This window comes from Orcinus orca, chromosome 13 (genome assembly GCF_937001465.1).
Source record: "Orcinus orca chromosome 13, mOrcOrc1.1, whole genome shotgun sequence".
Classification (NCBI taxonomy): Eukaryota; Metazoa; Chordata; class Mammalia; order Artiodactyla; family Delphinidae; genus Orcinus; species Orcinus orca.
In genome coordinates this window covers 14,823,245-14,839,781 of record NC_064571.1, presented here as the reverse complement: position 1 = coordinate 14,839,781, position 16,537 = coordinate 14,823,245, and the positions used below count along the sequence as shown (strand labels likewise).

Sequence of the window (16,537 nt, the reverse complement as noted above, 5' to 3'; positions counted from 1 at the left end):
CTCACAGAAAACCTGGAAGAAGTCATCATTAGCAACCTGCTTTCAGACTCTAGTACTTAACTACCCTGCAGGGCATATCCTTTGATGGGCAGTGGGGTGTAGAGGATGGATTAGAAAAAGAAACAGTTAACAGCCATGTGGTAAACTTGGAGAGACATTCTCAGAGTAAAAAAAGAAAGAGAAGCAGCCCCAAAATAAATAAGTTTAATAGTTACTTTTCACAACATAGATTTCTAATATCGGATAACATATAGGATGATCTTGATGTGAAATTTTTTTAATGTTAATAAAGTTTAGAAAGAACCCTCTGTTTCATAAATCCTTACTAACTTAGTGTTTAGAAATAAATCTATTCAGAGACGTCTCTGTTACATACTATTTGAAAGTTACGGCTATAAAAGCAGTCTGATAGAGGTATGCTGTACTGGAAACTCAGCTACTACAAACAGCTTGTCATCAGATTTTCTGAAATGCTAAACAGTCTTAGTCCTAAATGAAGCAAAACAGTCTTTTCTTAACTTATAGGATAGTGTCACACCTGGAAAATAAGTTAACTAAAGCGTCAGGAAATATTTTGTGTTTATGGGGAAGATGGAGTTTGGTAGTATGCTCAATTTTAAAGTTTTTTGTTTTAATTTCCTACTTGAATGTCTGGTGGGAGATTTGGAAAATCTTGTTGGGATACTGAGCAATTCTTTATTGCATTTCCAGACTCCTAGCATCTTTGGTGCCTTTCCCCCAATAAATGCCAGTAGGACCCCAATCATTGTGGTGACCAAAAAATAACCCCCATAGGCTCCCTGGGGATGGTACCTCCCAGGTGAAAGCTTCTGTGATTAAACTGATTTTACTGGGTCCTGAGCTACAGTTTGCAAAAACACTTAGGGAAGCCTCTGGGTCCTCCTGAAAACTAGTAGAATGACTTGCAACATTATTGCAAATGTAAGATGGTTATTTCCCTAGTGTTGATAGGTCACTTCAGTTTGCTTTTGTTCTTTACATTCTGGCTTTCATACTCCAAGACAGATATTGATGGTCTTAATAAACTCATTTGACCTCCAATTTAGATGGCCTCATCCTCCAGTGAAACACTCAGAAATTCTTTCAAAGGCATGTATCAGTTTGTCTAATCTCTAAACACAGCCCATGCATTGACAGAGCACTCACTACACTGTTTTGAGTGTCATTCATTGAACCATCTGCCTCCTTGTTTCTTGGTTTTTTTTAAATAAACTTTTTATTTTGTAGTAATTTTAGATTTACAGAAAAGTTGCAAAGATGGTAAATAGACTTCCCACGTACCCCTCACCCAGTTTCCGCAGATGTTAACATGTTAACTTGACAAGTTTGTCATAACTAAGAAACCAACATTGATGTATTGTTACTCACTAAACTATAGAGTTACTCAGATTTTTACCAGTTTTTCCCCTTATATCCCCTTCCTGTTGCAGGATGCAGTTCAAGATTCCATGTTGCATTTAGTGCTTCCTGGTTTGGACTTGAGTAGCTGCATGGAGAGCAGTGCGTTCTTTCTCTGTACTGGGTCTGTGTGGAGCCGGCACATTTTCTCCACACTGCATGCTCTCTGTTCTTCTCATTTTGTCTCTTAGTAATTTCTCTTGACTGAGTTTCTAGATCTTTTGCCATTCTGTCAGTATGTTGTATTTGTTTCTCATTTTAAAACAAGACATCCAGAACTGAATGCAGTTCTTCACATATGGTCTGACGAGAGCAAAATGTTGTGGAAATATTACAGTTGTGTGTCCCACATGACAGTTAATGTAGCCTAAGCTTGTTTGTTTATTCCCTCGCTTTTGTAAGCAACTGCATCCCATATTGGGCTAATACTGAAGCTGAAGTTCTGCTTACTTAATTCACCCAGAGTTTTTTTGTTTTGTTTGCTTGCTTGTTTTAATCACATGAATTGCTCTTTAATCCAACAGCAAGACATTATGTGAACCCCTTTAAAAGTTCATCTCGTTTGTTTTGGCACACCCATTTGCCTCTTTGAATTTCTATCCTGTCCTCCAGTGTTTTAACTGTTTCTTTTATGCAAAGCTTATAAGTATGCTTTCTGTCATTTTCTAAGACACTAATAAAAATATCGTATAGAACAGGGTCAAATACAGGACCTTACCATGGCACAAGATGGCAAGTGAAAAGAAGCTGTATAGCAAGTATGTAACTGTATGAGGAAGCTAAAAAATGTTGTCAGCATAGGCTGAAGGCCGTGATTCAGTGTTACTTATATGCTGACTGGGGTGGCGCCTAAACTAGAACTCTTGCAGAATGAGAGCAAATGAATTTTTTGGAGGACTGGTAGGTGGAGGGTCAGTTTTACCTAAGAATGGAGCCAGCTGTTATTCCTAAGACTGTCAGCTTATGCTTCATTTGACTGGATGTGCCTGAAACTTCTACTTTAAGAGTTCATGAGCCTTTCTTGAATTAGGCCTTTTTATGAATGGCATTGAAAATTTTGGAGGACTTTAGACACACTTTTTTTTTTTACTATCAAGGATTTTTTTTTTTAATATTTATTTATTTATTTTTGGCTGCGTTGGGTCTTCGTTGCTACGCACGGACTTTCTCTAGTTGCAGCGAGTGGGGGCTACTCTTCATTATGGTGCGCGGGCTTCTCATTGCAGTGGCTTCTCTTGTTGCGGAGCATGGGCTCTAGGCACGCAGGCTTCAGTAGTTGTGGCACGTGGGCTTCAGTAGTTGTGGCTCGCAGGCTTTAGAACGCAGGCTCAGTAGTTGTGGCGCATGGACTTAGTTGCTCCATGGCATGTGGGATCTTCCCGGCCCAGGGCTCGAACCCGTGTCCCCTGCATTGGCAGGCGGAATCTTAACCACTGCGCCACCAGGGAAGTCCCTCAAGGATGTATTTGAATGATACTTCCTTTTCAGTAGTGCCTGTTCATGTATCATTTCCCATTTTTCTTTTTTGTTTTTCCTGTTGGTCTTTTCTTAATCTTTAAGAGCCCATTGTTTGTTGTATTTGTTGCAAATATTTCTCTCTATCTGTTGTAATTGACTTATTTTGTGGCTCTTTTGTCAATATTAAAGTTTTATACTTACCTATTATCAAATTTACATTGTGCTTCCTTGCCTCCTTTATGGTTTCAGTTTCCCTGTATTGCTTAGAAACTTCTCACACACTAAGAGGTAAAATAAAGAGATCCTCTTGTAGTTTCTTTTAAGAAGTTCATAGCTTTTTTAAAAAATCTAAACATAGGGCTTCCCTGGTGGCGCAGTTGTTGAGAGTCCGCCTGCCGATGCAGGGAACGCGGGTTCGTGCCCCGGTCCGGGAGGATCCCACATGCCGCGGAGCGGCTGGGCCCGTGAGCCATGGCCGCTGGGCCTGCGCGTCTGGAGCCTGTGCTCCGCAACGGGAGGGGCCACAACAGTGAGAGGCCCGCATACAACCAAAAAAAAAAAAAAAATCTAAACATACTTGCCATTTTTAAGATATATGCCAACCAGTCAGTCCTTTTCGTTGAGAATGGAATTTTTATGCATGTGTGAGAAATGTGTCATGCATTCAGAAATGTGCAAGATGTCTACATTCAGTAAAAAGATAATAAAACAAAGGACATTGTATCCATCTGTATTAAAACATAGGCTGTCTCCCAGACATGTCCATAACCACTATCTGGACCTTTGTCTTGATCGTCCTCTTGCCTTTCTCTATAGTTTTATCCCCAGTAAATCTCTTCCTATCTAAGCAGCGTATTGTTTAGTTATGAATCGCTGAGTGACAAGCTCAGAGCTCTCTGTGTGAGGAAAGGGCAGTTTGCACCATTGGACACAAGCTCCTAGGAGAGGAGAAGCTGAACAAAGTCTGTCTTCAGCCTCCCTGGGAGTTTCCCAGAGACCCTTTGCAGAAGTCACTGGGTGAGGTCACGAGTGGACCTTGAAAGATCAGGGCCACCACAGAGCGGGGGATTTGGCTGGGCCTTCGTGTGGACCAGGGTGGATCTCCAGCCGAGATGCGGTCAGAGGACAGCCGCTCACATCCCCCGCTCTCAGGAGCAGGTCAGAGCAGAACACCTGTGGGGTGAAGCTGAACTCCCTCCTGGAGTGGAGAACAGGAACTTACTTCATCAGCCAAGTCCAGATGAGCAGCGGAGCCTGGGCCAGACGCCCTGAGCATCATTCTGTCCTCAGGTCAAAAGGAAAAAAGTATATAATTTTGTGTGTGTGTGTGTGTAGTTGATTCTTGTTGTTCTTGGTAGCTGTGTTCTATAAAGTTGCCGTGAACACTGAAGTAGCAAATACTCAACCAATGCTCCAGTAGAAATACAGGGCTACGTTCCTGTGAGCCTCTGGTCACACTTTCATCAACAGATCAATACATAACCTTGTTTTCTGTGTGTTTCTGTTGAAAGACACCTTACTTAATATACAGTTGATTCATAAACATAGAAGTCATAGCTAACAGCACTATAATTCATGACTGGACAGAGTTTATCTAACACATATTTTCTCAGCCTTGTGGTGCTTAGGAACACTAGACAGCACTTCAGCACTTCACTAGGGGCCACTTTAAACAGTGAGATCACCTACAAACAATACAGAAAGTTGAAAAAGTGACAGTACATAGACCATGAAAAGGATGCTTGTTTACAGGATGAACTGAAACAAGAAGGCAGAGCGGCCACTTGTTTGAGCTCAGCTAGGAATGTGCACATTGGTAACTCAGATGTGCATGAGTGACTTTGAAAGCACTGCAGGTATGCTATGTAAGTCTGTATGTGTATGTGTGTGTGTATATATACACATACACACACACATGTACACACACACACACACGTACACATACATACACACACAAAAAAAACAGGGAAAGTTAATCCAAGATGTTAGACGCCAGGATAGTAACTTGGGGTAGTTACTACCAGAAGGGGCGTAAGGGAGACTTTTGTTCTGTTAACTTGATCTGGGTGTTAGTTACGCAGGATGTGTTCACTTCATGAAAACCAAGCTGCGTATTTATGATTTGTGTATTTTTCTAAATGGTGTTCCACTTCAGTAAATAGTGTAAAACAAACAGTACTGTGGCCTCAGGATCTGGGCGGTAGCCACTCATTGTGCACGGCTTTTGAGTGTCACTGCTCTGTTGTGGACAAGTTGTTCTCAGCTACTGCATGGCTCTCATTCTGGGGGTTCCCACTTCACCATCTTCCTGCTGATTTTAGTTGCTTCTCTCTTATTTTGGATCTCCTGTTTCCTAGATTCGATCTCCCCATTATTTCCTCTTCTCACTCTTCTGTAGTTTCTGGAGAAAGGGTGCACTGGGAATAATTTTGTAAGAACTTAACAAATATGAAAATATTGTTAATACTACCCTCATCCATGAATGATAACTTTGCAAAGTATATAATTTTAATTTGGAAGTTCTTTCCTTTAGGTAATTAGTGTATTACCTTTTGGAGTCCAGTGTTCCTGTTGAACATATCAAATTCTTGATCTTTGTGTATGACCTCTATTTCCTTCCTCCCCTATTCCCTCTCCTGGAAGGTGGTAGAATCTCCCTTAAGCCTGCTCTTTTGAAATGTGGTTACTTGCTTTCCTTTTATCCATTTTGTTCGGTACTGTGTGGGTCTTTTTAGTCTGTCAATTATATCCTCTTTTCTGGAAAGTTTTCTTGAATTATTCTGTTGATTATTTTCCTCTCCTCCATTTTCTCGCTTTCAGGGTAAAGTTTTAAGAACTCTTAGGATTTACTCTGTTAACAACTTTCATATATAACACACAGCAGTGTTAATTATCTTTGTCATGTTGTGCATTTCATCCCTAGTACTTATTTATCTTATAACTGGAAGTTTGTACCTTTTGACTGCCTTCATTCAGTTCCCCTTTCCCCCACCCCCTGCCTCTGGTAACCACAAATCTGATCTCTTTTTTCTATGAGTTTGTTTTTGAAGTATAATTGACCTACAATACTGTGTTAGTTCCTGTTACACAACATAGTGACTCAATATTTCAGTACATTTCAAAATGATCACTACAGTAAGTCTAGGTACTATCTGTCACCATGCAAGGATATTACATAGCTATTCACTATATTCCCCACACTGTTTATTTCATACCTGTGACTTGTTTATTTTGCAACTGGAAGTTTGTACTTCCTGATCTCCCTCACCTATTTCTTTCCTTTCCCTACCCCCTCCCCTCTGGAAACCACCTATTTGTTCTCTGCATCCGTAGCTCTGTTTCTGTTTTGTTATGTTTGTTCATTTGTTTTTTAGATTCCACATATAAGTGAAATAGTACAGTGTCTGTCTGACTTATTTCACTTAGCATAATACCCTCTAGGTCCATCCATTTGTCACACATGGCAAGATTTCGTTCTTTTTATGGCTGGGTAATATTCCATTTTATACATATGTATATATACGTATGTATGTATACATACACACACACACCCCCCACATCTTCTTTACCTATTCATCCATTGATGAGCACTTAGGTTGCTTCCATATCCAGCCCACTGTAAATAATGCTATAGTGAACAACATAGGGGTATATATATCTTTCCTAATTAGTGTTTTTATTTTGTTCAGATAAATACCCAGGAGTGGAATTGCTGAATTGTATGGTAGTTCTATTTTTAATTTTTTGAGGAGTCGCCATAATGTTTTCCATCTCCCTGATGATTAGTGATGATCGGTGTTTTCTTCATGTGCCTGTTGGCCATCTGTATATCTTCTTTGGGAAAATATCTATTCAGGTTTTAATCGGGTTTTTGTTTTGTTTTTAATGTTGAGCTGTGTGAGGTTTTGGTATGTTTTGGATATTAACCCTTTATCGGATATATTGTTTACAGATATCTTCTCCCATTCACTTGGCAGCTTTTTCGCTTTATTGATAGCTTCCTTTGTTGTGCAGAAGCTTTTTAGTTTGGTGTAGTCTCATTTGTTTATTTTTGCATTTGTTTTGCTTGCTTCAAGAGACATATTCAAAGAAATGCTATTAAGACCAATGTCAAAGAGCTTACTGGTTTTTTTTTTTTTTTTTTTTTTGGTTGCACTGGGTCTTAGTTGCGGCAGGTGGACTCCTTAGTTGCGACTCACGGGCTCTTAGTTGTGGCTCACCTGCTCCTAAGTTGCGTCATGTGCGCTCCTTAGTTGCAGCCAGTGTGCTCCTTAGTTGCGGCACGTGTCCTCCTTAGTTGCAGCCGGTGGGCTCCTTAGTTGTGGCTCACCGGCTCCTTAGTTGTGGCATGCGAACTCTTAGTTGTGGCATGCATGTGAGATGTAGTTCCCTGACTAGGGCTCGAACCCGCATCCCCTGCATTGGAAGGCAGATTCTTAACCACTGCACCAGATGGGAAGTCCCACATTTAAGTCTTTAATCCATTTTGAATTTATTTTTGTGTGTTGCTAGAGAGTAGTCAGTTTAATTCTTTTACATGTAACTATCCAATTTTCCCAACACCATTTATTGAAGAGGCTGTCTTTTCCCCATTGTATATTCTTGCCTTTGTCATAGATTAATTGCCCATATAAGTGTGGGTTCATTTCTGGGCTCCCTGTTCTGGTCCCTTGATCTATGTGTCTGTTTTTGTGCCAGTACCATACTGTTTTGATTACTTTGTAGTATAGTCTTGATGTCAGGGTGCATGATTCCTCTGGCCTTGTTCTTCTTTCTCAGATTGTTTTGGCTATGCAGGGTAGTTTGTGTTTCCATACAAATTTTAGAGTTATTTGCTTTAGGTCTGTGGAAAATGCCAATCGTATTTTGATAGGGAATTCATTGAATCTGTAGATTGCCTTAGGTAATGTGGTCATTTTAACAATATTAACTCTTCCAATCCATGAACGTAGTATACCTTTCCCTCTGTTTGTGGTGTCTTGAATTTCTTCCATCAGTGTCTTACAGTTTTCTGAGTACAGGTCTTTAAGCTCTTTAGTTAGGCTGATTCCTAGGTATTTTATTCTTTTTGATAGGATTTTAAGTGGTATTGTTTTCTTAATTTCTCTTTCTGATAGTTGTTAGTGTATAGAATATGCCACAGATTTCTGTATATTAAGTTTGTGTCCTGCAACTTTACAAATTCATTGATGAGTTCTGGTAGTTTTTTGGTGGTGTCTTTAGGATTTTTTTATGTATAGTATCATGTCATCTGCAAACACTGACAGTTTTACTTCTTCCTTTCCAATTTAGAATCCTTTTATTTCTTGTCTGATTGCTGTGGCTAGACTTCCAATGCTATATTGAATAAAAGTGGTGACAGTGGGCATCCTTCTCTTGTTCCTGATCTTAGAGGAAATGCTTTCAGCTTTTCACCATTGAGTATGATGCATATGTGACCTTTATTATGTTGATGTTTGTTCCTTATATACCCACTTTGCTGAGAGTTCTTTTTTTTTTATCATAAATGGATGGTGAGTTTTGTCAAAAGCTTTTTCTGTATCTGTTGAGATGATCATATGATTTTTATTTTTCAGTTTGTTAATGTGTATCACATTGATTGATTTGTGGATATTGAACCCTCCTTGCATCCGTGGGATAAGTCCCAGTTGATCATGGTGTATGATCCTTTTAATGTATTATTGAATTAGATTGCTAGTGTTTTGTTGAGGATTTTTATATCTGTGTTCATCAATGATATTGGTGATATTGGTCTATAATTTCCTTTTTTTGTGTGATATCTTTGTCTGGTTTTGGCATCAGGATGATGCTAGGCTTGTAGAATGAGTTTGGAAGTGTTTCTTCCTCTGCAATTTTTTTGAATAGTTTGAGAAGGATAGGTGTTAATGTTTGGTAGAATTCACCTATGAAGCTGTCTGGTCCTGGACTTTTGTTTGTTGAGAATTTTTTGATTACTGATTCAATTTCATTACTGGTAATTGGTCTGTTCATATTTTCTATTTCTTCCTGATTCAGTCTTTGCAGATTATACATTTCTAGGAATTTGTCCATTTATTCTAGCTTGTCCATTTTATTGGTATATAATTGTTTGTAGTAATTCCTTATGATCCTTTGTATTTCTGTGGTGTCAGTTGTAACTTCTCCTTTTTCATTTGTGATTTTATTGATTTAGGCCCTCTCTCTTTTTTCCTTGATGAGTCTGGCTAAAGGTTTATCAATTTTGTTTATCTTTTCAAAAAAGTAGCTCTTAGTTTCATTGATCTTTTCTATTGTATTTTTAGTCTCTATTTATTTCTGCTCTCATCTTTACGATATCTTTTCTTCTACTAATTTTGGGTTTTGTTTGTTCTTCTTTTTCTAGTTCCTTTATGTGTAAGGTCACTTTCAGGATATTGAAACGTCTAGATTTGGGTTCCAGTTTTCTTCTCTTTAACGTTCTATTCTCTCTCTTTCCCTCCTGCACCTTCTCCTTCTGGAAATAATTTAGTTAAGATTTAACTCAGACTCTTCTCTTTTCAGTAATACTTGCATATTATTCTGTTGTCAACAGTGCCTTGAGTTCCCTAGGTCAGAGGCCCTCTGTTTTACCCTCTTTAATGAATAAACTTCCTATTTCCACTTGGAGTAGAATATGTTGGAAAGGCAACTTACAAATTTAACTGCTTCTGGAAGAGTTTTTACATCTTTCATCTTTAAATGATTTCCACTCTAATCCAAGTTCCAGCAATACCTGATGCTGCCAGTCCCAGACATTTTGTTGAATGTGTACTGTAAATTGGGTGGTTTTTTTGCTTCCCCCTTTACCCATACAAGGATTCAGCTTTCTCCAACCTCCTAACTCCATTACCACTCATCCATCTGCTTCCCAGCTTCCAAAATTTTGTTGCTATTATTTATTTGTGTTGTCCCTATTCTTATGAAATTGTCTTTTTTAAATTCCAATACTAGATTTTAAGATTTTCAGAAAAGAACAAAATTAGGTCTTACCTTATTATCTGTTCTAGACCTTATCATCACAGAATTATGGTTCAGTCTTAAATGCCACTGTCCAGTGCACTGTTGTCCAATGCAATAGCCACTAGCCATGTGAGCCCTTGAAATGCAGCTGTGCAATTCAGTGTGGAACTGAATTTTTAATTTTATTTGTTTTTGTTTGTTTGTTTGTTTGTTTCTGGCTGTGTTGTGCAGCTTGCAGGATCTTAGTTCCCCGACCAAGGATCGAATCCGTGCCCCCTGCAGTGGAAGTGTGGAACCCTAACCACTGGACCACCAGGGAATTCCCTTTATTTTATTTTAATAAATTACATTTAAATAATCACATGCGTCTAGTGGCTGCCATACTGGACAGTGCAGGTCCAGTGCTGGTGAACTAGGAGTTGGAATGTAAATTCTAGTCAGCATATCTACTACATGGACGTTTTTTTCCTGTTTCCTTCTCCTTAATTTATTTCTTCATTCATATCAGTGTGGACACGTGGATTTCTGTATTATTCAGTGGGCATTATTTTTTTATTATTGATTTTGATGCTCAAATTATCCCAGATTTGGACAGTGGAAACCCCATTCAGGTTTCTTCTGTGTCCTTTTGACATGTACCCTCTTTCTGGATCATTCATTCTAGACCTTAGACATTACAGGCTCCTCACGTACTCACCCTGTCCTAACCTCTGGAATCATCCATTTCTCCAAGGAGCTCTGGTTCCTCTTAGTGGAGGATAATGGAAACCAAGATCTGGTTGCTTGGTGGGCTCATTGCTGCTGGACCAGCACTGCTTCTAGGCTCTGTAAGCTGACAAGGGATTTTTAAAGACTGATGGCTTTGGACAGCACGGATAAAGAGATATTTCTATCATTGCAAAAAGGGGAAAGATGGGGTTACTAGAATTTAGGAGTTCAGAGACTCCTACTTCCCCAGGCCCATCTCTACACAGCTGGTGCTTGGCCTTTGAGTGGATTCAGCTGGTTGGTGATGAGAATGCCAGAAGAGCTTGGTGCTAGAACCCCTCTGCTGCTGGAGGGGTGCTTTCTCTCTCCCTCTTTAACCTCCCATTGGCAGAACGTGAACCAGAAGCCAGCTGCCAAGGGAGTATGAATAACTTGAGTTTGCAAACCCTAGACCATTGTTTCTCAGCCTCAGCACCACTGACATTTTGGGCCAGGTGGCCATCCTGTGCTTTGTAGGATGTTTAGTAACAACATCCCTGGCCTCTATGCACTTGATTCCAGTATCCACCCCACCCCCAAATGTTTCCATATATAGCCAGCTATCCCCTGGGGAGGCAAAATGACCCCATTGAGGACCACCTCCTGGACCATCATTGCAGAAAAGAATAGAGAAGGGTAGACTTGGAGCTGAGAAACAGTAGTACTAACCAGCACCCTACTTTACTTTACACAACCTTGAAGTGTGAAGGAAGGGAAGAGAAATTAACATTTACGTTCCTGTTACAGCCCTGTAATATAGAGAGATTAGTATATGCTTTTTTTTTTTTCCTTTAGTTGATGAGGAAAGCAAAGACCAGTTAAGTAATTTCTTCGCAGTCAGGCAGGGTTCAAATCCTTGCTGATAAAGTTATTCGTTTACATGCTCTTGAAGTTTGTGCTTGAATTTTTAGGTTGTAGTTATTGCCATAGTCTTTTTAAGTGGGGCAACTATTCTTTTGAGTGTTGCATTTTCAAGTCATTATGGATATATTGTCAACCTGGGTGCATTTTCTGGATGGTGCCCTACTGGAGCCATGCTTAGAATAATGGCTAAAAATGTTCACAAACAGAGGGAAGAAGAAACATGAATAATATTTGTTAGGCAATTCCCTGGTGGTTCAGTGGTTAGGACGCTGTGCTCTCACTGCTGAGGGCCCGGGTTCAATCCCTGGTCAGGGAACTAAAATCCCGTAGGCTGTGCGATGTGGCCAAAAAAATAAATTATGTTAAAGCCAATGTCTTATTTTGTTTTTTAGTTTTGGATACTTATATTTAAGTACTAGTTAACTTGATTTCCTAGAGATTTGCTTCAGACTATACAAGCACTGCCTATTTTTCTCATTTTGCCTTTATGCCTAGTCCTTTACTTCTTTCTATTCCATACTGTTGTGTGTCACTCTCAGTGGTAGAAAGACATGTCCTCTCTCAAAGGAAATCTCCCAAAGATCAACCTAATACTTTACAGTACCTTGCACCTTGCATGACTCATGATCGCCTCAGACCTAACATCCAAAGTAGGCTAGTGTGCTTTCTAAGCCAGACATAAACCGCTTTTTCTCTTCCAGTGCTAGAGCATTCTCTGTACTTTGCGTTATTCCTAGTCCTCTCCAGAGTTTTATATCTGTTGTAGGTCTCTTTGCTTTAAAATCAGTGAAGGAACTAGAGGAGACACAAACATAACGTAACAGTTGAAGGTAGGATTTTTGAAGACCTGTTAGATTTAAAATCGGTTCGCCTAGAAAAGAGGAAGGGGACTTCCCTGGTGGCGCAGTGGTTAAGAATCCGCCTGCCAATGCAGGGGACAAAGGTTCAGTCCCTGGTCCGGGAAGATCCCACATGCCGCAGAGCCTCTAAGCCTTTACGCCACAAGTACAGAGCCTGTACAGACCCAACACAGCCAAAAAAAAAAAGAAAAGAGGAAGAAGTGACTTGATTCTTTTTTTAAATAAATTTATTTATTTATATTTGTTTATTTTTGGCTGCACTGGGTCTTCGCTGCTGTGCGCGGGCTTTCTCTAGTTGTGGTGAGTGGGGGCTACTCTTCGTTGTGGTGCGCAGGCTTCTCATTGCAGTGGCTTCTCTTGCTGCGGAGCATGGGCTCTAGGCGCATGGGCTTCAGTAGTTACGGCACACGGGCTCAGTAGTTGTGGCTCGCGGGCTGTAGAGCGCAGGCTGAGTAGTTGTGGTGCACGGGTTTAGTTGCTCCGTGGCATATGTGATCTTCGCAGACCGGTGATCAAACCTGTGTCCGCTACATTGGCAGGTGGATTCTTAACCACTGCGCCACCAGGGAAGTCCCAGAAGCGACTTGATTCTTGTCTTAAGCTGTGTAGTGGCTTTCTGAGAGCGGATTTAGAGTAATTGCTTTATGTGGAGGAAACATGGAACAAAGGGACCTGAAGTTGTGTTTCAGTGTTTTGAAGAGAAGGTACCTCAGGGACTGCTTGATATGAAGCGTTGTGTCAGGGTGAGGCTAATTGTGGGGCTCTGTTGTACTCTCCCAACTAGAACAGGTCATCTTATATTGCTCTTATTTGTTGGATGTGTTCCCATAGTTCTCTGCCACTTACTCTTCATACTCTATTTTAATTGCTTGTTTACTTATCTTTATTCCCTATTAAACTTTAAACACTAAGTGGGCCTATAGGTGCTCAGAAACTTGTGTTCATTGAAGTAATGTTGTTACAGTAATTTAATACAAAATTATCTCCTAATATCCGTGCAGGACAAATCCTTTACACTATAATAGAAAGGGCTGTCATGTGCAGACTGTGAATTTATCACAAATAAATGTGCAGACATTTCTAGCTCAAATAATTATTAAATAGTATGTTTTCTGGTCCCTCCCTATTCATCTTGTGGTTTTCTTCCCCTTTCCCTAAAACAGTTGCAGAAGATCAGTTTTAAAGTGTTTAAACCATAGGCAGGATGTTCTGGGGTGGGGGGGTGGCAAATCCCATTAAGTATGTTTCACCCTTTAGTTGTTTAAAATGACATTCTTCTCTCTCACGAATATATGTAGTCTGTCTTTCCAGGAAAGGCAAGAGGTCCCCTACTGCTCTTTGTACTGCATTGGCCAACTATGCAATGGGAAGGCATTCTAAACAGCAACTTCAGCCTGTTGTCAGTGCCCACTAGTACGCTGTCCACGTTGTCTGTGCAGTGCCTAGCGTACCCAGATTATACACTGTGCTTGGGAGAAGTCATTCTGTGAACGCTTAGCTTGAAACTCAGTGACTAGTTGATACTTCAGCAAGAATTAACGGGATATAGGGATATCTATTCTAACGGGATATAGAATCCATCTCTGGGGCCAAAAAACATTAGTTTTATTCTATAATTTCATTAGGTCAACTATTTTACCCATTTATACCTCAGTGTAAAACCAGCCATCCTGTCAACCTTCCATGCTACTGTACAAGTTGAGATGGGATTGGGGGAGTTTTGTCTGTGTTAGGTTTTCGTGGAGTTTTTAACGAAACATTTTAAACATGTAGAAAGAAAGATTTTGCAGATATGGACGAATTTCACTTTGTACCCTTTCTTGATTCCATTCTATTTCCTTCCTTTTTCTCCCTACTTCCCAGAGGCCATCACTTCTTGGAGCTGGTGTGTATCCTTTCCGTTCACATTTCAGCATGCTTTCCACATATGTATGTGTCCATAAACTCTAATTATAGAGTATTGTGTATTTTAAAATTTACATAAATGCTTCCATGTGGTTTGTATCCTTTTACAACTTGTTTTTGTGGGGACTTATACATGATAATAGCAGTTTGTTGGAGTACGATGTTCTAGAATTTCATTATGTGATTATGTCACGTATAATAGGTTGTTGATTCCCATGTCTGAAGATGTGTGTATGCCAGATTTCCTTATGTTTGAAAAGACCAAAAAAGAAAAATAAATTATATATTTGAGTCATATTGATATTCTGCTGTGATTTGAAAGAGTGAGGCCTGACATGTTTCTTGCTTACTGAAATTTTATTTTTTTTATTTTTTAAGGTTTTTTTTTTTTGTCTTTGTTTTGTTTTGGTTTTGGCTGCGTTGGGTGTTCGTTGCTGCACACGGGCCTTCTCCAGTTGCAGTGAGTGGGGGCTACTCTTTGCTACGGTGCACGGACTTCTTATTTTGGTGGCTTCTCTTGTTGCAGAGCACAGGCTTCAGTAGTTATGGTGCGTGGGCTCAGTAGTTGTGGCTCGTAGGCTCAGTAGTTGTGGCACATGGGGCTTGGTTCCTCCGCGGCATGTGGGATCTTTGCAGACCAGGGGTCGAATCCGTGTCCCCTGCACTGGTAGGTAGATTGTTAACCACTGTGCCACCAGGGAAGTCCCTGAAATTTTAAATAAAAGAGATGGTGATGTTTTTAAACATTTACCAATATAGGACATGGATTTTCAAAAAGTTAAGAGAACACTACTCTAGAATAAGAACTTAACAAAATAGTGACCTTAGGTAGAGCTGTGTTTGATCAATTATCAACCTCTGGAAATATATATATATGTATATGTAAAAACACCTGCCTTGAAAGTAATTCCTCAATCTCAGGGTTTCATTTTAGAGAAGCTATGTGGTAGGTAAAATTAAAGTCTCTCACAAAATAAAGAATTAAGGGAAGAATAATAAACATGACATTAAATGTATATCTCTATGCCATAGTAAATAAAAGTTCTAAAGACATCCATTTCTGAAACAAACAAAAAACAGATTAATTGTTGTCAGATGATCTGCTTTAGTAGGTAACCCTTCATCGTCATCACCGTTGGTCACTTCATGATGGTGCGCCCTAGGAGCAAGCTGCATAGTGCTTGTGGGCCTCAGTTTATTCATCTGTAAAAGAAGAACAACAGTTCAGTGACCAAGCCCTTAGCAGGTGCCTGAGGCAGCAAGGTCAGTTAAACACTAATTGGTTAGTGGAGATGATCTGAGGGAGAGTCTCCTATGTCATTTTTTTTTAACATCTTTATTGGGTTATAATTGCTGTACAGTGGTGTGTTAGTTTCTGCTTTATAACAAAGTGAATCAGTTATACATATACATATGTTCCCATATCTCTTCCCTCTTGCGTCTCCCTCCCTCCCACCCTCCCTATCCCACCCCTCCAGGCGGTCACAGAGCACCGAGCCGATATCCCTGTGCCATGCGGCTGCTTCCCACTAGCTATCTACCTTACGTTTGTTAGTGTATATATGTCCATGACTCTCTCTCGCCTATGTCATTTTATACCTGTTTTAAGGGCTTTAATTTTTCAGACCGGTCCCAATAGGTTTGAAACGTAATGTATTTTTTACTAGTGTTCTCCTTTACAAGGCTCTGCAAAATGCTCATGTAATCACTAGATATTTTAATAAAAATTACCACCTTCTTTAAGGGCACTTGTCTTTTTGGGAGGGCTAGAGCTTTCTGCCCTTGCCCTGTAGGCCTGCCTGGAGGGTCTTTAAAACAGGGCAGGGCTTCTCTGGTGGCACAGTGGTTGAGTCCGCCTGCCGACGCAGGGGACATGGGTTCGTGCCCCGGTCCGGGAAGATCCCACATGCCGCGGAGCGGCTGGGCCCGTGAGCCATGGCCGCTGAGCCTGCGCGTCCGGAGCCTGTGCTCCGCAACGGGAGAGGCCGCAACAGTGAGAGGCCCGTGTACCAAAAAAAAAAAAAAAACAACAGGGCAGTGTTTCTGATTAGTGTGCATTGTTTATAGCAACTAAATGGAGTTGCACACATATTTGGAAATATTGAGATTTTAGTTTTGGCTTTTATATATGAAATTGTTAACACAATCTGTGGCTGATAAAAAACCTGCTTCCCAAGAACAGACCCTTCGTTTATACAGCTGGCAGCCAAGCTCTTCTGGGCTAATGTTGCCGAATGGGGGCTGATGCCTAGAAGTATTCGGCACAGCATTTTTGCTGACTTAATTTTCCTTTCTCCTACGGGAAACAAGTACCTGTTGTTCAGTCC

At 40.2% G+C, this 16,537-nt stretch overlaps 1 protein-coding gene across 1 annotated transcript in view; it reads left to right on the top strand.

Annotated features, from left to right (window-relative positions):
- KCMF1 (potassium channel modulatory factor 1) overlaps positions 1–16,537 on the top strand; it is a 75,933-nt gene that overhangs the window by 19,746 nt on the left and 39,650 nt on the right. The window lies entirely within an intron of this gene.